General features: G+C 38.6%; 1 long non-coding RNA gene across 1 annotated transcript in view; it reads left to right on the plus strand.

The window, feature by feature from the left end:
- The window catches only part of LOC104871959, a 22,195-nt gene extending 11,111 nt beyond the window's left edge, over window positions 1–11,084 (plus strand). Inside the window, exons 2-4 of the long non-coding RNA XR_783018.2 lie at window positions 820–940; window positions 1,664–1,820; window positions 10,877–11,084. This is a non-coding gene — a long non-coding RNA (uncharacterized LOC104871959). The remainder of the gene's footprint in view (window positions 1–819; window positions 941–1,663; window positions 1,821–10,876) is intronic.
- The last annotated feature ends 2,945 nt before the right edge of the window (window positions 11,085–14,029 follow it).

The following is a 14,029-nucleotide window of genomic DNA, read 5'->3' on the forward strand; positions in this document are numbered from 1 at the left end:
AACCCCTCTGGGGTCCTTGGGTCCTTCCTGGGTCTGTTGTCGCGCAGGCCGGGAGCTCCCGCGCAGGCCGGGAGCTCACGCGCACGCCGCCGGGTGATCGCAGACAGGCAGGTCTAAAATTGTTTATAATTCAAAATTCATGACAGAATACCTCATTATATACTGCTCTATAAATAAATAATGATAAACCAAAATCAGTTTGCTGTTTAGCTTTAAAGAGTACCTATGATATGATCTCTTAAATGTCTAACTTAATCACAATGGATTACTGGATTATTCATTTAAGTAATATAATTTAATTTCTTTAAAGTAAATCTAGTGTCATGAAAGTACAAATGATTTTCTATCTTTGGTATTTTTTTCAGTGTTATAAATTTTTGATAATCTAGAAATTTAAACTGATTTACTTTTCTAATTATACGCCTGTCATTTTACAAAAATGCTTTATCTTTGTTCAAAGAAAATGAACAAATATTTTAACAACGGAACACATTTATGAAATGCCTAATGTATATTAAGCACATTTGTTTAACAATAGATCATATCAAAGAGCAGTTGACTGAAAGATCTAGCCTTTAGGAAAGGTAAACTTTCCGCCTTAAGTTTTTGTTCTAAAAATAACAATCCTAGTTATAACTTTCTTCTCATTCTAAATAGGGAAAAGAAATATAGTTGGGTCTCTTCTCGGATGCCTCCTTCCCTCCGTGTGTCCTGAAAGCATATCTGGCCCTTTCTCTCATTAGTGGAATTGCTCCTTCTTGGGGCAACGACCAAAGATGTGATTCCTTCGCTTCACCTCTCTGTTCATTGCTTCCCCAGGTTCCCCAGCACGTTTAACGCACGGAGCTGAGAGGAGCAGCAGCGTGCAGGCTTCCCCGCCAGGCTGACTTGGTACCCGGTGCTCCAGTGCTTAAAGTCTGCTTCTTTTCAAAGTTGCAAAGTAACTCTCTCCATTCTCGGCACTCTTATTTTATGGTTACTATGCTTTTCTCACCTTGTTTACTGAGATTTGGAATACACAATTTAAAAGAATCCATTACTCAGCTGTAGCAACAGCGAACTCACAGTCAAACCCGTTCAGGTCCTCATTCATTCTTCCGATCGTATTATTTTCAAGTTTGTGTATTGCATCTATCCACCTATTTGTATTGTGGTTTATGGTTAATAAAATTTTAATGTAGAAACATGTAATGGAAGTAGCTAAGACAAAATGCCATAATGTTCACTGTGTTCTAAAAAAACTGGCTTTTACGACAGCATATGTATAATACGTACTCTGGGCTCGTGTCGTTTAGAAAGTAGTTTGCACACACAAACACAATTACCAGTGCTTAGCAATCCAGTGAATAACTTTGAACAACCTTGCAGGCTCTTGTGAGTTCTCCGGAAGCTGCTTCTTTTTTTGTGTTTACTTCTGAATCTTCAAGGAAGTTGGTTTTGTTTCCTAATTGAGCTTTTATATGAAAGATCGCAATGAGCCCTCCTTCCTTCCTTCTCTCCTTCCCTTCCTTTCTTCCCCCCTCCTTCCTCTGCCTTCTCTCTGTCTCCACCCCGCCTTTCTTTTCTTCTTTTTCTGGCTTTTCACCCTTTGCATTCTTTCTTCTTCTCCTGCCCTGAGCCCCTCCCTTTCTTTGTCTCCCTACTTAAACCCTTCTGATCTTAGGTGCCCAGTCTGAAAATTTGGACAACTGTAGCCCACCCTGATCAAGAGCCAAATATATGCCAGAACTTGTTTCATGGAGAAGATGAAAAGAAACTGATTAACTTCTAACAAGACGGATGAAATGACTTTGTGTAAGACACAGAAACATTGCACAGATGTAAGTCAATTTATTTTTCCAATAGTTTTTATACTTTTTCCTTTGGAATCTTTCTTAAATAGTTTATGTTTGGGATATGTAATAGCTCCATTTGTTTTTGAAAATTGGCATAAATACATAACTACATCCTCCTGATCATGTATACTCCCCAACCTCTTTCAAAAAGCTATGCCAGATGAAAGAATAAAAACAAGTCCACGCTCTCCTCAACAAAAGTAGTCTTCTCAGGTCTCTTTGTGTTACAGTCACATTTTGACCACAGTACTCTTCCCCCTTAGTTAAAAAATGAAGTTCCTTATCTTATAGCATTTCTTCTGTGATTGTTACTGAGGTGTTGGGTGCGTCAGCTGGGGTTTACATTGACTCCTCCCAGTGCCTGTTCATCTTGCCTGAAGGGTCTGGGAGGCCCTGTGGACTGTCTCATAAGCAGAGAGAGCTCTGTGGGTCTTAGTTGTGCATCTGTGTTCAGCACTAGCCACAGACTAGCATCTGTCTTCTGTCTGAGCACCTTCAATTGTACTGGGTGATGGCACGCTCAGGAGGACTGGTCTGGTCTATCGCTCAGTCTCCCACTGATCTCTGCAGGGGCTTCCCTGATCTCCATCCTTTTCCCTCCTTAATAATCCCTGCAGCTGTTTACATCTGCTCTTTCTATGACACTCTGGTGAGTGAGCTGTGCCAGACCTTCTGTCTGTGCCACTCCTTTCTGGCTTTCTGCCTGTGCCAATCTTTCTGTCCCTGACACACAGACTTTCCAGCATGCAGATTCTGTGGTGTTTAACGCTCATGAAGAAAGGCTCTTCTGTGTGGGATTTAGTAGGATTTGAGGCAAGGTGGTGGGATCTTATACAGGTGCAGAGCTCAGGAGGGTTTAGTGGGTGGTCAGAGGTATTCTGCCCTGACTTCAGCATACTGGGGTAGTGGACAGGGGAGGGAGCCACATGGGCACAAAGGCAGCAGCATTTGGACTGGGTGACGCTGCTTTGGCATTGCTCCAACGTCTTTTCTCCACCCTGGATCCCACTGGGCACAGCCACTGGAAGCTCCTGTGACTCCCGCTGTTCTGAAGATCCCTCAACACTTGGTTCTGGATCTTTAACCAGGACCTTGTCCTTTGCTCCACTCTGTCCCTCAGGCTCACAGGACTCAACTCAGTCACTGCCCTCTCAGTGATTCTCTGGTTGTGTTTTCTGAGTACCCTGGTCTGAGAAGGCCTCTCCTGTGAATATCTTGCTTACTGGGCGCCACCTCCCAGTTGGCGGGAGAGCAAGGACAGATGGGAACTGGGTAGTGGCTGCTAGGCTGCGTGCCAGTCAGAGCCAGGGAGCTGCTGCTGCACTTGGCTTCTTTCCTCAGGGGATTTGAACTTTTTCAAGATGATGTGTTTGCTGGACCTGACCTGTAAGTAGTGCCTGGATTGAGAAGCAACCTGTTTCTTTTTCTAAATACCCCTGTTACTGGATTTCATTTGATGGGTTTCTCCTTCAAGTTGCCTTCTCCTGGTTGAGTTTTTGTTGGCCACCCCATTCCTCCATACCTGAAGACCTTGGTGAGTGTCTTTCAAACGTGGTGTGAGTGCTGCTGCCTCTACCCCGTCATGATAATTCAAGGTGTGGAATCGATTTGAAGGCTGAAATTCCAAACACAGCCCATTCTTGTGCGGTTCCCTTTGCTTCCTCATGCTACAGTAGATGAAACATGGTGGGCACATGTGAGAGAGAGCGAGAGCCGCACACTTTTTCTGTAAGCTTCAGAAGGCAATGTTATAAATTTTCTGTAAACAATAATATATATTTTAGAGAAATGAAGAGGGGAGAGTCATTTTTATATTTCCCTAGATGCTTCCTATGTTTCTTTTTTAGTATCTGAGTTTCTCTCTGGCATCATCTCCTTTTATCATAAATATTTTTAAAATTATATTTTGATAATGAAGTATATAAGGAAGCAATTTCCTTTCATTAAGACCTCAATTATTGAAGGATAGTTTCTGTTGTTGTAAGGCAATAGTTTGAAAGGGTTTTGATTTTGTTTTCCCCCAGTACTTTAAATATATTGCACCACTGTTGTCTCTATAATTTCTGAGGTGAAATCAGTTCATTTGATTCATTATTCTCCTAAAAGTAAGCTTTTTGCTTAACTAGTTGCCTTCAAGCTTTATTTTCAACTTTGTTTTTCACTAGTTTAACTGTGATTTACTCATGAATTCATTCTGTTTTGTTTTGGTTTTCCTATTTGGGGTTTTAGGAGAATATGGAATCTGTATATAGTTATTTTTACAAATTTTGGAAATAATTTCATTGTTCAAGTGATTACTTCTCAATTTTTCTCTTACTTGTCTCCTCTTAAACTTTAATTATATATGTGCTAAGCTATTTGTTATTTTTCTACGGGAACCAAAGGCTCTATTCACATTTTTAATCCATTCATGAGATTGCATTCTTTATATCCACAAATCTTCAGGACTGTCTCATGTCCTTGTCATCTGACTCTGCTAGTAAGCCTGCCCTGTGAATTTTGATCTCATATTTTGTTATTAAGTTCTATAATTTAAATTTGTTCTTTTTTAGTATTTTTTAGTTCTTTGATGAAATTTTCCTTTTTTTGTTCACTGTAAGAATATTGTCCTTTATGTCATTATACATACTTATAATAGCTTATAATTCTTGCCTGCTAATCTTAATGCTTTTGTCATCTTGGAGTTGGTTTCCCTGTCTTTCTTTTCAGAATGAACCATGTCCTTTGTTCTTTGTACTTTGAGAAATGTAAAATCTTATGTACACACTACCAACATAATGTTGGAAAGAACCTTTTTTAAAAAAAGTTTTTAAAAGAATTTTTTTTCACTCTAAACAGGCTGTACATTTGGTTGAACTCAACTGTAAATGTTGACTGTTTTGCAGCAGTTCAAATCTCAGTCTAGTTTTTTTATCCTTATCTGGCTTCTGTGGTCTGCCTCACTCATACATGCTTTCAGATTCTGCAGAGTTTGTATACAGAATTCAGGTGTCTTTTTCTTTGAGTTTTCCTTTCTAGGGCTAGTCTCTCATTTCTGGGAGTTGTGGTGTCCTTGAACTTTATCCTTTCTGTTTTTTCAGACAGAAAATCTGTAGAAGCTGCATCTACTCTGTACATGGCACCTATTGCAGCATTTGTTTAGACTAAGAGCTGTTAAAGCATAAGATCCTGTGTTATTCTGTTATTTCAAGTATTGATCGATCCCCTCTTATACCCATCATTTTGGATGCTTTTGTTCACTCCAGTACTTGCAGATGGTGATTTTACTATGAAGGCAATCCTTCTTATATACAGTACTGTGTTAGGTGAATTTTGTAACCAAGTTCTCCCTTTTCATATTAACTGACACCACAGAGCTGCGTGAAGCCATGGCATGCTTTTGTTATGCATGAATTCCTGTTAACATATACTGTACAATATGTCAAGGCCGATATTTTGTCCGAAATACACAGTTGTCATCTACAGAACAGTGTCCTGGTTGGATATTTCTTGTCCACGCAAGAAGAGAAACTCTGGCTTAATACAAGGGATGATCAATATATAAGAAGAATATTTGAATTAATCATCCTCAAAATACTTCTCTTTGCTTCAAACGCGCATTGTTCTTGACACTTTCTGAAGCAGTTCTGATAGTCAGATTTCATGGATGTCTGATCAAAGATACAGTGAATGCTGCTGGAAAGGTGGATCTGTATAAATATCAGTGTGTTCTCATCCACCTTATAACAACATGTGGCATGGTGGGACTTCTGGCTCTTCCCTAAAGTCGAGATGACCGTGAAAGGGAGATATTTTTTAATTGATGCAGTGCACTGAGGCAGCCACAACAACACAACTAAAGGTACTCATGAAAGATTTCCAGAACTGTTTCAGAAAGTGGCAAGATGGTGGGATAAGTGTGTTTGAAGTGAGTAGTAGTATTTTGAGGAGAATTGATGGCAATGTTTTACAGCGATAATTTAAATTTTTAAAAAACACTCATGATAGTTTTCAGTCACACTCTAGTTTTTCTCTGATAGCCTCATGGGTTTTCGTATGGTGGATTTTTTGGTCATAACACTTTTCACAGTTTAACACTATTTAATTTTACATATGTTTACTTACCTGTTTCTACACTGTCTTCTCAAAATCATGTAGCAAATAGGAGGCAATAGACAGATAGATAGATAGATAGATAGATAGATAGATCTATCTATCTATCTATACATACAAGGGTGAAGGAATGAAGCATTGAATGAGTAAACACTATCTTGATGGTAATAGAACTTAGATGAAAAATGATTTCAATTATAGTGCCAAGATGCTTCAAGGGACCACTATCAAGTAATAAATAATATCACTTTAGGAGCATAAGAAGTTTCTTATAAGATGTAAGAGAGTAGAGCTGGGTATGGGGCTTAATGGTAGATTGCCTGCTTAGCATGTGTGAGTCCTTGGGTTTCAGGGTCTATCCTCAGCACTTACAAATTTATTTTTGGAAAACAATCTTACCTAACCTAAACTTTTATAGGGAGTTTTCTGAATAATGCTGAATTAGTGAGATTTAAAGGGATTAAACTTTTTAAATTCTATAATAAAAGAAAGTTTAAAACACATAGATATAAAAGATTGTAGCAACACCATATTGACATGATGAGAGCCTGTATTTCAGTTTTAACACTTTAGAGACATTGGCTCATCATATGAAAAATCTGGTGTAGTATGTACCATACAGCAATACTCAAGAAATGCTAGTTTATTTCTTATTCCTCACCCCTCTTTTCTCTATAGCAAATCAAACAAGAATTTTTTTTAGTCAGATCAATTTATTAGTTTTCAAATGAACATTTAACTTGCATGGTAAAACTTACACTTTTGGATAACAAACATTTAGCTTGACTTTCTGAATGATACCCCTGACTTCCTATTTCACCTGAGATGGGACCCAAGTTCTAAACTGACGTTTCTCCATGGAAATATTTCTCTGGATTTAATGAAGAAGTGCTCACCTTTATGGCTTGGAAATAACACAGTGAATTCTACTAAAAATCAGAAGCTAGGCTTGAAGTAGCATTTTAAAATCTCTCGAATGCTTTTACCATGTGCATGTGGGGGAGGAAAATGATCTTATTATAAAAAGTAAATCAGCTAATACTTATATGAATAGCCCTGGTAGGGAATTGCAGTGAGAAAGGATAACTATTCTCCAATATACTTAAGATAAATGGAATCTGCCATATATATAGATTGATATAGATATCTATATCTATATCTATACATATTACAAAATTAATAATTAGTAGTTTTTCTTCAATCTATAAAAATTGAACTTACCTATTAGCGGAAAAAGAAAATATAGTATACATAAACAATTCTGCCTTAAAAGAAGAGGGAAAGCTTTTCTGTGACATGTGTGAATTTGGAGAACATTAAGCTAAGTGAAATAAGCCAAACATAAAAGACAAATATCACTGATCTGATTTATATATGAAGTCTAAATAAGCAGAATTCATAGGAGTAGAACGATGGTGACCAGAGACAGGGGAAGGACGGATAGGGAAAAGGGAGATGTTGGGCATTAAGAGGAAGCAATAAGCTTGAGTGATTTATTGCATAGAATAATGACTATAGTTAATTTTAACACACTGTATACTGCAAAAATATAATAATTAGATTCTAACTGTTCTTACCACAAAAGCTTGATAAATACAGTTGGAGATGGATCTGTTAATTGGTTCACTCCACAATGTAAATGTGTATTGGAACGTATTATACCCCATCAATAGATATATAAAGTATTATTTATCAATTAAAGAAAATAAAAATTTTTTAAAGGATCTGTGGAGTGATTTAAATGGTAATTTTGGTAACTTGTTGGAGAATGAGTATAGGCTAATATGAGAGTAAGAAATTCCTGGAGGCTGTATTTTGTGGTCCCAGAATTTTGTGGGTATTGTAGGAGCTCTTCCAGCTTCTTCTGGTGAAGATGAAAGAAAGATCCTTTTGTGGCTCTGGAAAGAAGAGGAAAACATTGATCACTGTGTGAAAACTTCACAAAACTCTCCATAACAAAGGCCACTGTCGAAGGAAATCATTGTACAGAGGCTTATCTTAGTTGGGCATAGTATGTTCCCTGCATTTCAGCTCCTTCTGGGCTTTCTGTCTTCCAACAGAGTGAACACAAGTAATGGCAATAGAGAAATATTTGTAAGAGTCACAGGCCAGAGATGTATGTCTAAAAATTTAATAATTCAGATGATGAAAAAATTTCATGAAAAATACAAACTATCAAACTCCCACAGAGAGAATTTGACCCTCTGAGTAGGCCTATATCCACTAAAAACTGAGTCAATAATTAATATTTTCCAGAAAGAGAAAGTACCAGGCTCAAATTGCTTCACTGGAAAGTTTAACTGAACTTTTAAAGAAACTATATCTACTCTCCGCAATCTCTTTCATAAAATAGAAACAAAAGAAACACAACGTAGTTCATTTGATGAGGCCACCATTACACTAATGACAAAATAAGTTGAAGATTTCTGCCCACACAAAAGCTGACACATGAGTGCTTATAGGAGCTTTATTCATAAGTGCCACAAAGTGGAAGAAATAAAGATATCTCTCAACAAATGAATGGATAAATTAACTGCGGTACATTCGAGCAATGAAGTATTACTTATTACTCATCAATAAAAAGAAATGAACTATCAAGCCATAAAAGGACCTAGCTAATTTAAATTCAGATTACTAAGTGATAGAGAAATCAGCATAAAGGTTATATATGATTTTACTATATGACAATAAAACAAAGCAGTGAAGACAATATAATGCTCATTGGTGATCAGGAATTCAGAAAATAGAGGCTGGCAGGGTGTACTGAATAAGTATAGCATAGGGAATTTTTCAAGTTGGTAAATCTATACTGGCTAATTCTGTAGCAATAGGTACATGACACTGTGTTTAACAAAAATCTATCAAATTTTACAATTATAGACTGAGACTTAATGTGCGCAAATAAAAAATAATTTCAGAGTTTGAATGCAGAACATGACAGAACAATCTGAATCTAAGTATAAGAGTCAAGGGAAAGGTGCTGAGATAGGTAACTCTGGAAATGTGTAGAATCTATGTGATAAATGGTAGAGATTGTACATCAAAACTGCTTCAGTTACTGAAGTTGTAGGAGTATGAGTTAACAATTTGGATGCCACTCAGTGTGTATTTTTGGATTAAATAATTAAATGAACAGATGGCAGGTGGTGGGAGACACATTTTACACTATTGGATTTTCAGGTTATAGATGAAGAAGCTTAGGGGCTAGGATGCTCTATGTGGTAATAGATTAGAGTTGGAGAAATCAACATGAACTCATAGGTACATAAGGTTATAGATGCATTAGTTTCATTAGGCTACTATAGCAAAATACTACAAAGGGAGTAGCTTAAATGACTGAGATTTATTTTCTCATAGTGTGAGAAATTACAAGTCCAAAGTAATAGTTTTAGCAGATTTAGTTCCTTCTGAAGTCCATCTCCTTAGGGACGTAAAGATGGCTCCATCATGCTTTCTTTTCTATTTGCATATGTATTTCTAGTATCGCTTCCTTATCATATAACAATACTGTAAGAGGGATACAAAAGAGTTAGAAGTCGAGAGATATGATGATGAAAGCCCCATAAGAATGATGTGGAGCCTTGTGCCAAAAATGTGAGCAGCCTCCGTGAGATAGAGGCAAGGAAAGAGTTCTGTCCTGGAGCATCTAGGAGGAACACAGTGCTGCTAACTCACTGTGGGCTTCTGGACCTCCAGAATTAGAAAGATAATAACCAGTCATTGTTTAGATTTGAGGTAGTTACAGAAGCAATAGGCAGCTAATACAGATGTTATATACAGAAAAATTCAGAGGTACATATTTATACATGGGTTATATAAAAGCTGTATGACTATTATCTTTCCAAATAATAAAATATCACATCTGATTCATGTTATTCTACCATATTTGTTTTTTAACTAGAAAAGAATTTCATTGGAGAGAAGATTAGGATTATATTAACGTGTCTGAGGGAGAGTCTCTGAGGATAGCAAAAGATTATAAGCAAGAGAAGTATTAAAAATTAGCCATAAAGGCTATAGAATATCGGGCTAGTAGATTAACATGTGTCAGATATTCCTCCTTATTTGTCAGACTAAACTACACAGTGTTAAATGGAGCTTTAATATGCCACTGCTTGGATATCCACGTGCTTGCTTGGTTGCTTGGAAGATCAAACTGCTTCTGCTGAGCTGCTTTTGCAGCAGATTTTATAATGAAAGCAAATGCCCTACTAGCTACATTCAGCATCAATCTCACATCCAGAGACTTACAGTATATGGCATGCCAGTACATGATGGCTTTAGATTTTTTTCAGGATAATCCTATAAAGTAGATAAATGTTTTTGAAAAGTGAACAAACAAAAGCAGGTATAGTGGTGTATCACTGTAATCACAGTTCTCTGGGAGAGTCACTGCTCTGAGAGCAGCCTAGGCAATTTAATGACCTAAAGACAGTTTTAATATTAAAAAAAAAGGCTGGTGTATAGCACAGTTAGAAGGACTTGGGTTCAATCCCCAGTACTGCCACCCCAACACAGTGTTAAACAAACAGATTCTTAGAATTGAATAAGGCTTGCTTTGCTGCTGGATCATTTAGTGACTGTGCTTTAGTCTGATAAGACAATAGAGATTTCATCACTTCCAAATCTAAATACCTAATCTCTTAGTTGGCTCTCGCCCTCTCTGCTCAACTATTTTGGCTTCCACTGTGAGAAGTTGCCTTTTCTATGAGCTTTCACAGTACTCTGAGTTTCCGTCTGCCATAGTACTGATCATCTATGTCCCATGCTCCTTGTCACTAAAATCCTAGATAGTTGAGAAATGCTGTTAGGTGAAGATGTGGTTGACTACCTGAATGTGTATTGCCTTACCTTCTCTTAATTGGTTTCTGTTTTTCAGTTGCTTGACTTTTTTTCACCCTTGCTTGTGCTGCTTGTCACAATCACTATGTTTTCTTCAACCTCTCCAGGCTGCCACCAATTTTATGCTCACAAGGATATTTTCAGAGGAATTTGAGTAAGTAAAATGCAATGCACCAAAAGCAAGGGAAACAGAGAGTGCTCTGTTCAGTGTCCACTCAACTGCAAATTAAAGCCATTGTCAAGAGGGAAATATGATCTCAGTGCTGTTGTGTGAATGCATGAACATGCCAGGGGGCGCTAAATATTCTCAATGATGAAGATAAGAGGGCAGGTGCAGAATCCAAAATTCTGTTCCCCAACTCTGGCAAAAGCAGAAGAAGGTGGCTACTGTCAGAGGCTGCATACTTCTCTTAAGACCTGTTTGCTGGTCTGAGTAACTTGGGGAATGTTAGTAAAATTTAAACATTCTCCTAATAGCTTACAACAAGGTTGGGAAACATTTTGTTTAAAGTGGTATTTATAAAAATAAAAAAAATATATATATATACTTTTTAACAGCTTCTGCTTATTTACATATGGCATATTACACACACACACACATACATATGTATTTTTTTCTTATTTTGGTACCAGGGATTGAACTCATGACCTTTTGCTAATGAGGCAGGTGGCAGCACCACTGAACTAAATCCCTCACCCTGCATACTGTATAAAATATATCATATAACACATTGTAGCAGGATACTCCCAGAAGAATGAGGACACTGAGGCTTTTTCCAGGAAGTAGCATTTATTTGTGCCAGCACAGGTTCATTGCATTAGTACCCAAAAGGCTAAGCCTAGAACATGGCGGGGTTTTGCTTTTTATGCAAGTTTTGTGTCTTTTTCTCCCATAAATGGCAAGACACTAACATACTACAGGCTGATTGGGTACAGTCTATGTTACACAGTAGTGCTGGAACTACACACGGGTATCTAACAACCCTGGTATCTTTCCTGATTCTGAGGAAGCTCCCATCTCCACTACATTCTTTCTGGAATGGCCTGGCCACAAGTCTATGGAGAAAGGTCCTACCACATTTCCCCTTTTGATGCTCAGACTCCCTCAATTTTGAGTCAAAGAGCATCATCTTGATCTAAAGATTTATACTTCCATAGCACCATCATGTGTGGCTGTTTTTCTTTCGACCAATGCCTCATTGAAGCTGGAGACAGACCATATAACCCAGGCAGCTAGGCAGGGTAGGATTAGACAAGCTCTTAAAATTAGGAGCACAACACCTATGAGGGTTCTGAATCCCTTGAATATCGAAAACCATCCTCTAAATAATTCTCCAAGGTCCCAGACATTCCAGGTCTAGACTGGGACATGAACAGTTTTTTGTATCCCATTTGTGATCACCTGTCTGATTTTTATCTCATCATCTCTCTGTAGTTAGCAGTTGCTCAAGTTAGACTTTTCACAAACTCCTCCCTGTGAGATAAGCAAGTAGGCTAAGTGGTTTTGATAGATAGCATCGCACATTGGGATTTGCTGTTTTGCCAACAATTTTACGGACTTTGGCAGTATCATTAGTTATAGTTTCTATAAGGACTTACAGTCTTATTATGCAGTTGAGCATGAAAAAGGGGCATGGTAGCCCCAAGACCCACCCTCTGCCCAGATAGCAGGGCCATAATATTGGATTATGCACTCAGGAGGCCATTTATTACCCTTCCAGTTGCCAATTTGTGGGCAGACCATTTTGGCTGAATTTCTCTGTCCCCATACACCTGGACTCCCACATGTTCTCCTCAGGCAAGTTAGAGTAATAGAAAAGGTGGATGGATTGTTTTAACACATGCGATCCTGGTCAGTTTGCGGGGAGTACAGTGTAGGCTGTTCTCCCACATATCCAGTATAGTTCACCTAGGGCTCATCATTTCATGGCTGTATCAATACTGTTCCAAGCCTCTTGGAGATGGGAGAAGTTAGACAAGAGGCGAGGACCTAGTTCAAGATAATTTGGGAACCCCCAACATTGGGCTTCCTAGGTGTTAAATTATAACATCTTTGGTCTAGGCATGTTAGGCTTCCAACAGGGACAGTGAACCTTTTCACCACTGGGAAAGGCAGTTCTTTCCAAAGATTGAAGTCATGAGAAGTCAAATCTCAGAGGTAGGGTTGGGTACCTACCCTGTTCTACCACAAAACTCACTAGATCTAATTCTCTAGTCTCCCATGGGCATTGATTCTCCATGTTGGTTCCCTCACATACACAGCAAGAAGAGATCTTTAGATTCAGGGCTACAGTCTCTGCTAAGGTTAGGAACAAGTTTCTGGTTGTGGCTGAAATGGGAGGGGGGCTACTTTTTATTTCCTTGTAAAAGGAATGGAAGACCTGGTGGGATGTGGTTGAATGGGTGGTACTGATTCTCTTGAAACATAGCACAGTCCCTAGGTCTTTTTTCCTGCCCATGAATCTAGATGCCAATTTAGATGCCCCCATTGCCACCTGGAGTCTCCTGGATGAATGATGGTAAAATTTATAGAGTTACAGGTCTTTGATAGACAACCTGATGAAGCAGCTCCTTTTTGAAGGCGTGCTGCTGTGCCTTCTTTTCCCAGTTAGCCCATCAAACACAGCTCCTGCTGGGGCATACAAAACCAGGAGTACAGAGAACACATAAGCCATGTTCTTCACACATGTATTTGTCATTGACTTGGTATTCTCACTCCCAATCTAGGCCTCCATAAAGTACATTAAGAGTCCTTGGGCCCGCTATGGCAAGTGCCTGTTTCTTTCATATGACAGACACCTTGGGGCAAATAACTATAACCACATACATGTCAAATTGTACTGACCCAGTCATTTTGGGTTAGCAATTTGTGTCCAGCTGAGCAAGCCCTCCCTGCTTACTGGTAGGATCAGACTTCTAACCAGTCTTCACTGGGGGAATAATGTGGTTCAAAATGAGTATTTTGACTCCCCTGTTGGCAGACAGAGGAGATTGCCTTGTTTTGTGTTCAGGTTCCCTAGACCCTTCCCTGGCATGAGAGGGAGGTATGGTAAAGTCCAAGTAATTCCCTGGCCTTACCTGGTTATGTGAATACATGGGTCACATGATGAGGAGCTCAGGACTATCAATGGGGCCCTCAGTAAAAACAGCTAATACCAGCAAAACATCCTACCCTAAGAGGAAGGTGAGGGCTAGCGGGCACCTTTCACCCCAGTTGGCTGGAACAAGCTTGGCAAGGGCTATGGAGAAAATCAGAAAAT

The sequence above is a fragment of the Fukomys damarensis genome, unplaced genomic scaffold (genome assembly GCF_012274545.1).
Source record: "Fukomys damarensis isolate Sample0158 unplaced genomic scaffold, DMR_v1.0_HiC HiC_scaffold_30, whole genome shotgun sequence".
NCBI lineage: Eukaryota > Metazoa > Chordata > Mammalia > Rodentia > Bathyergidae > Fukomys > Fukomys damarensis.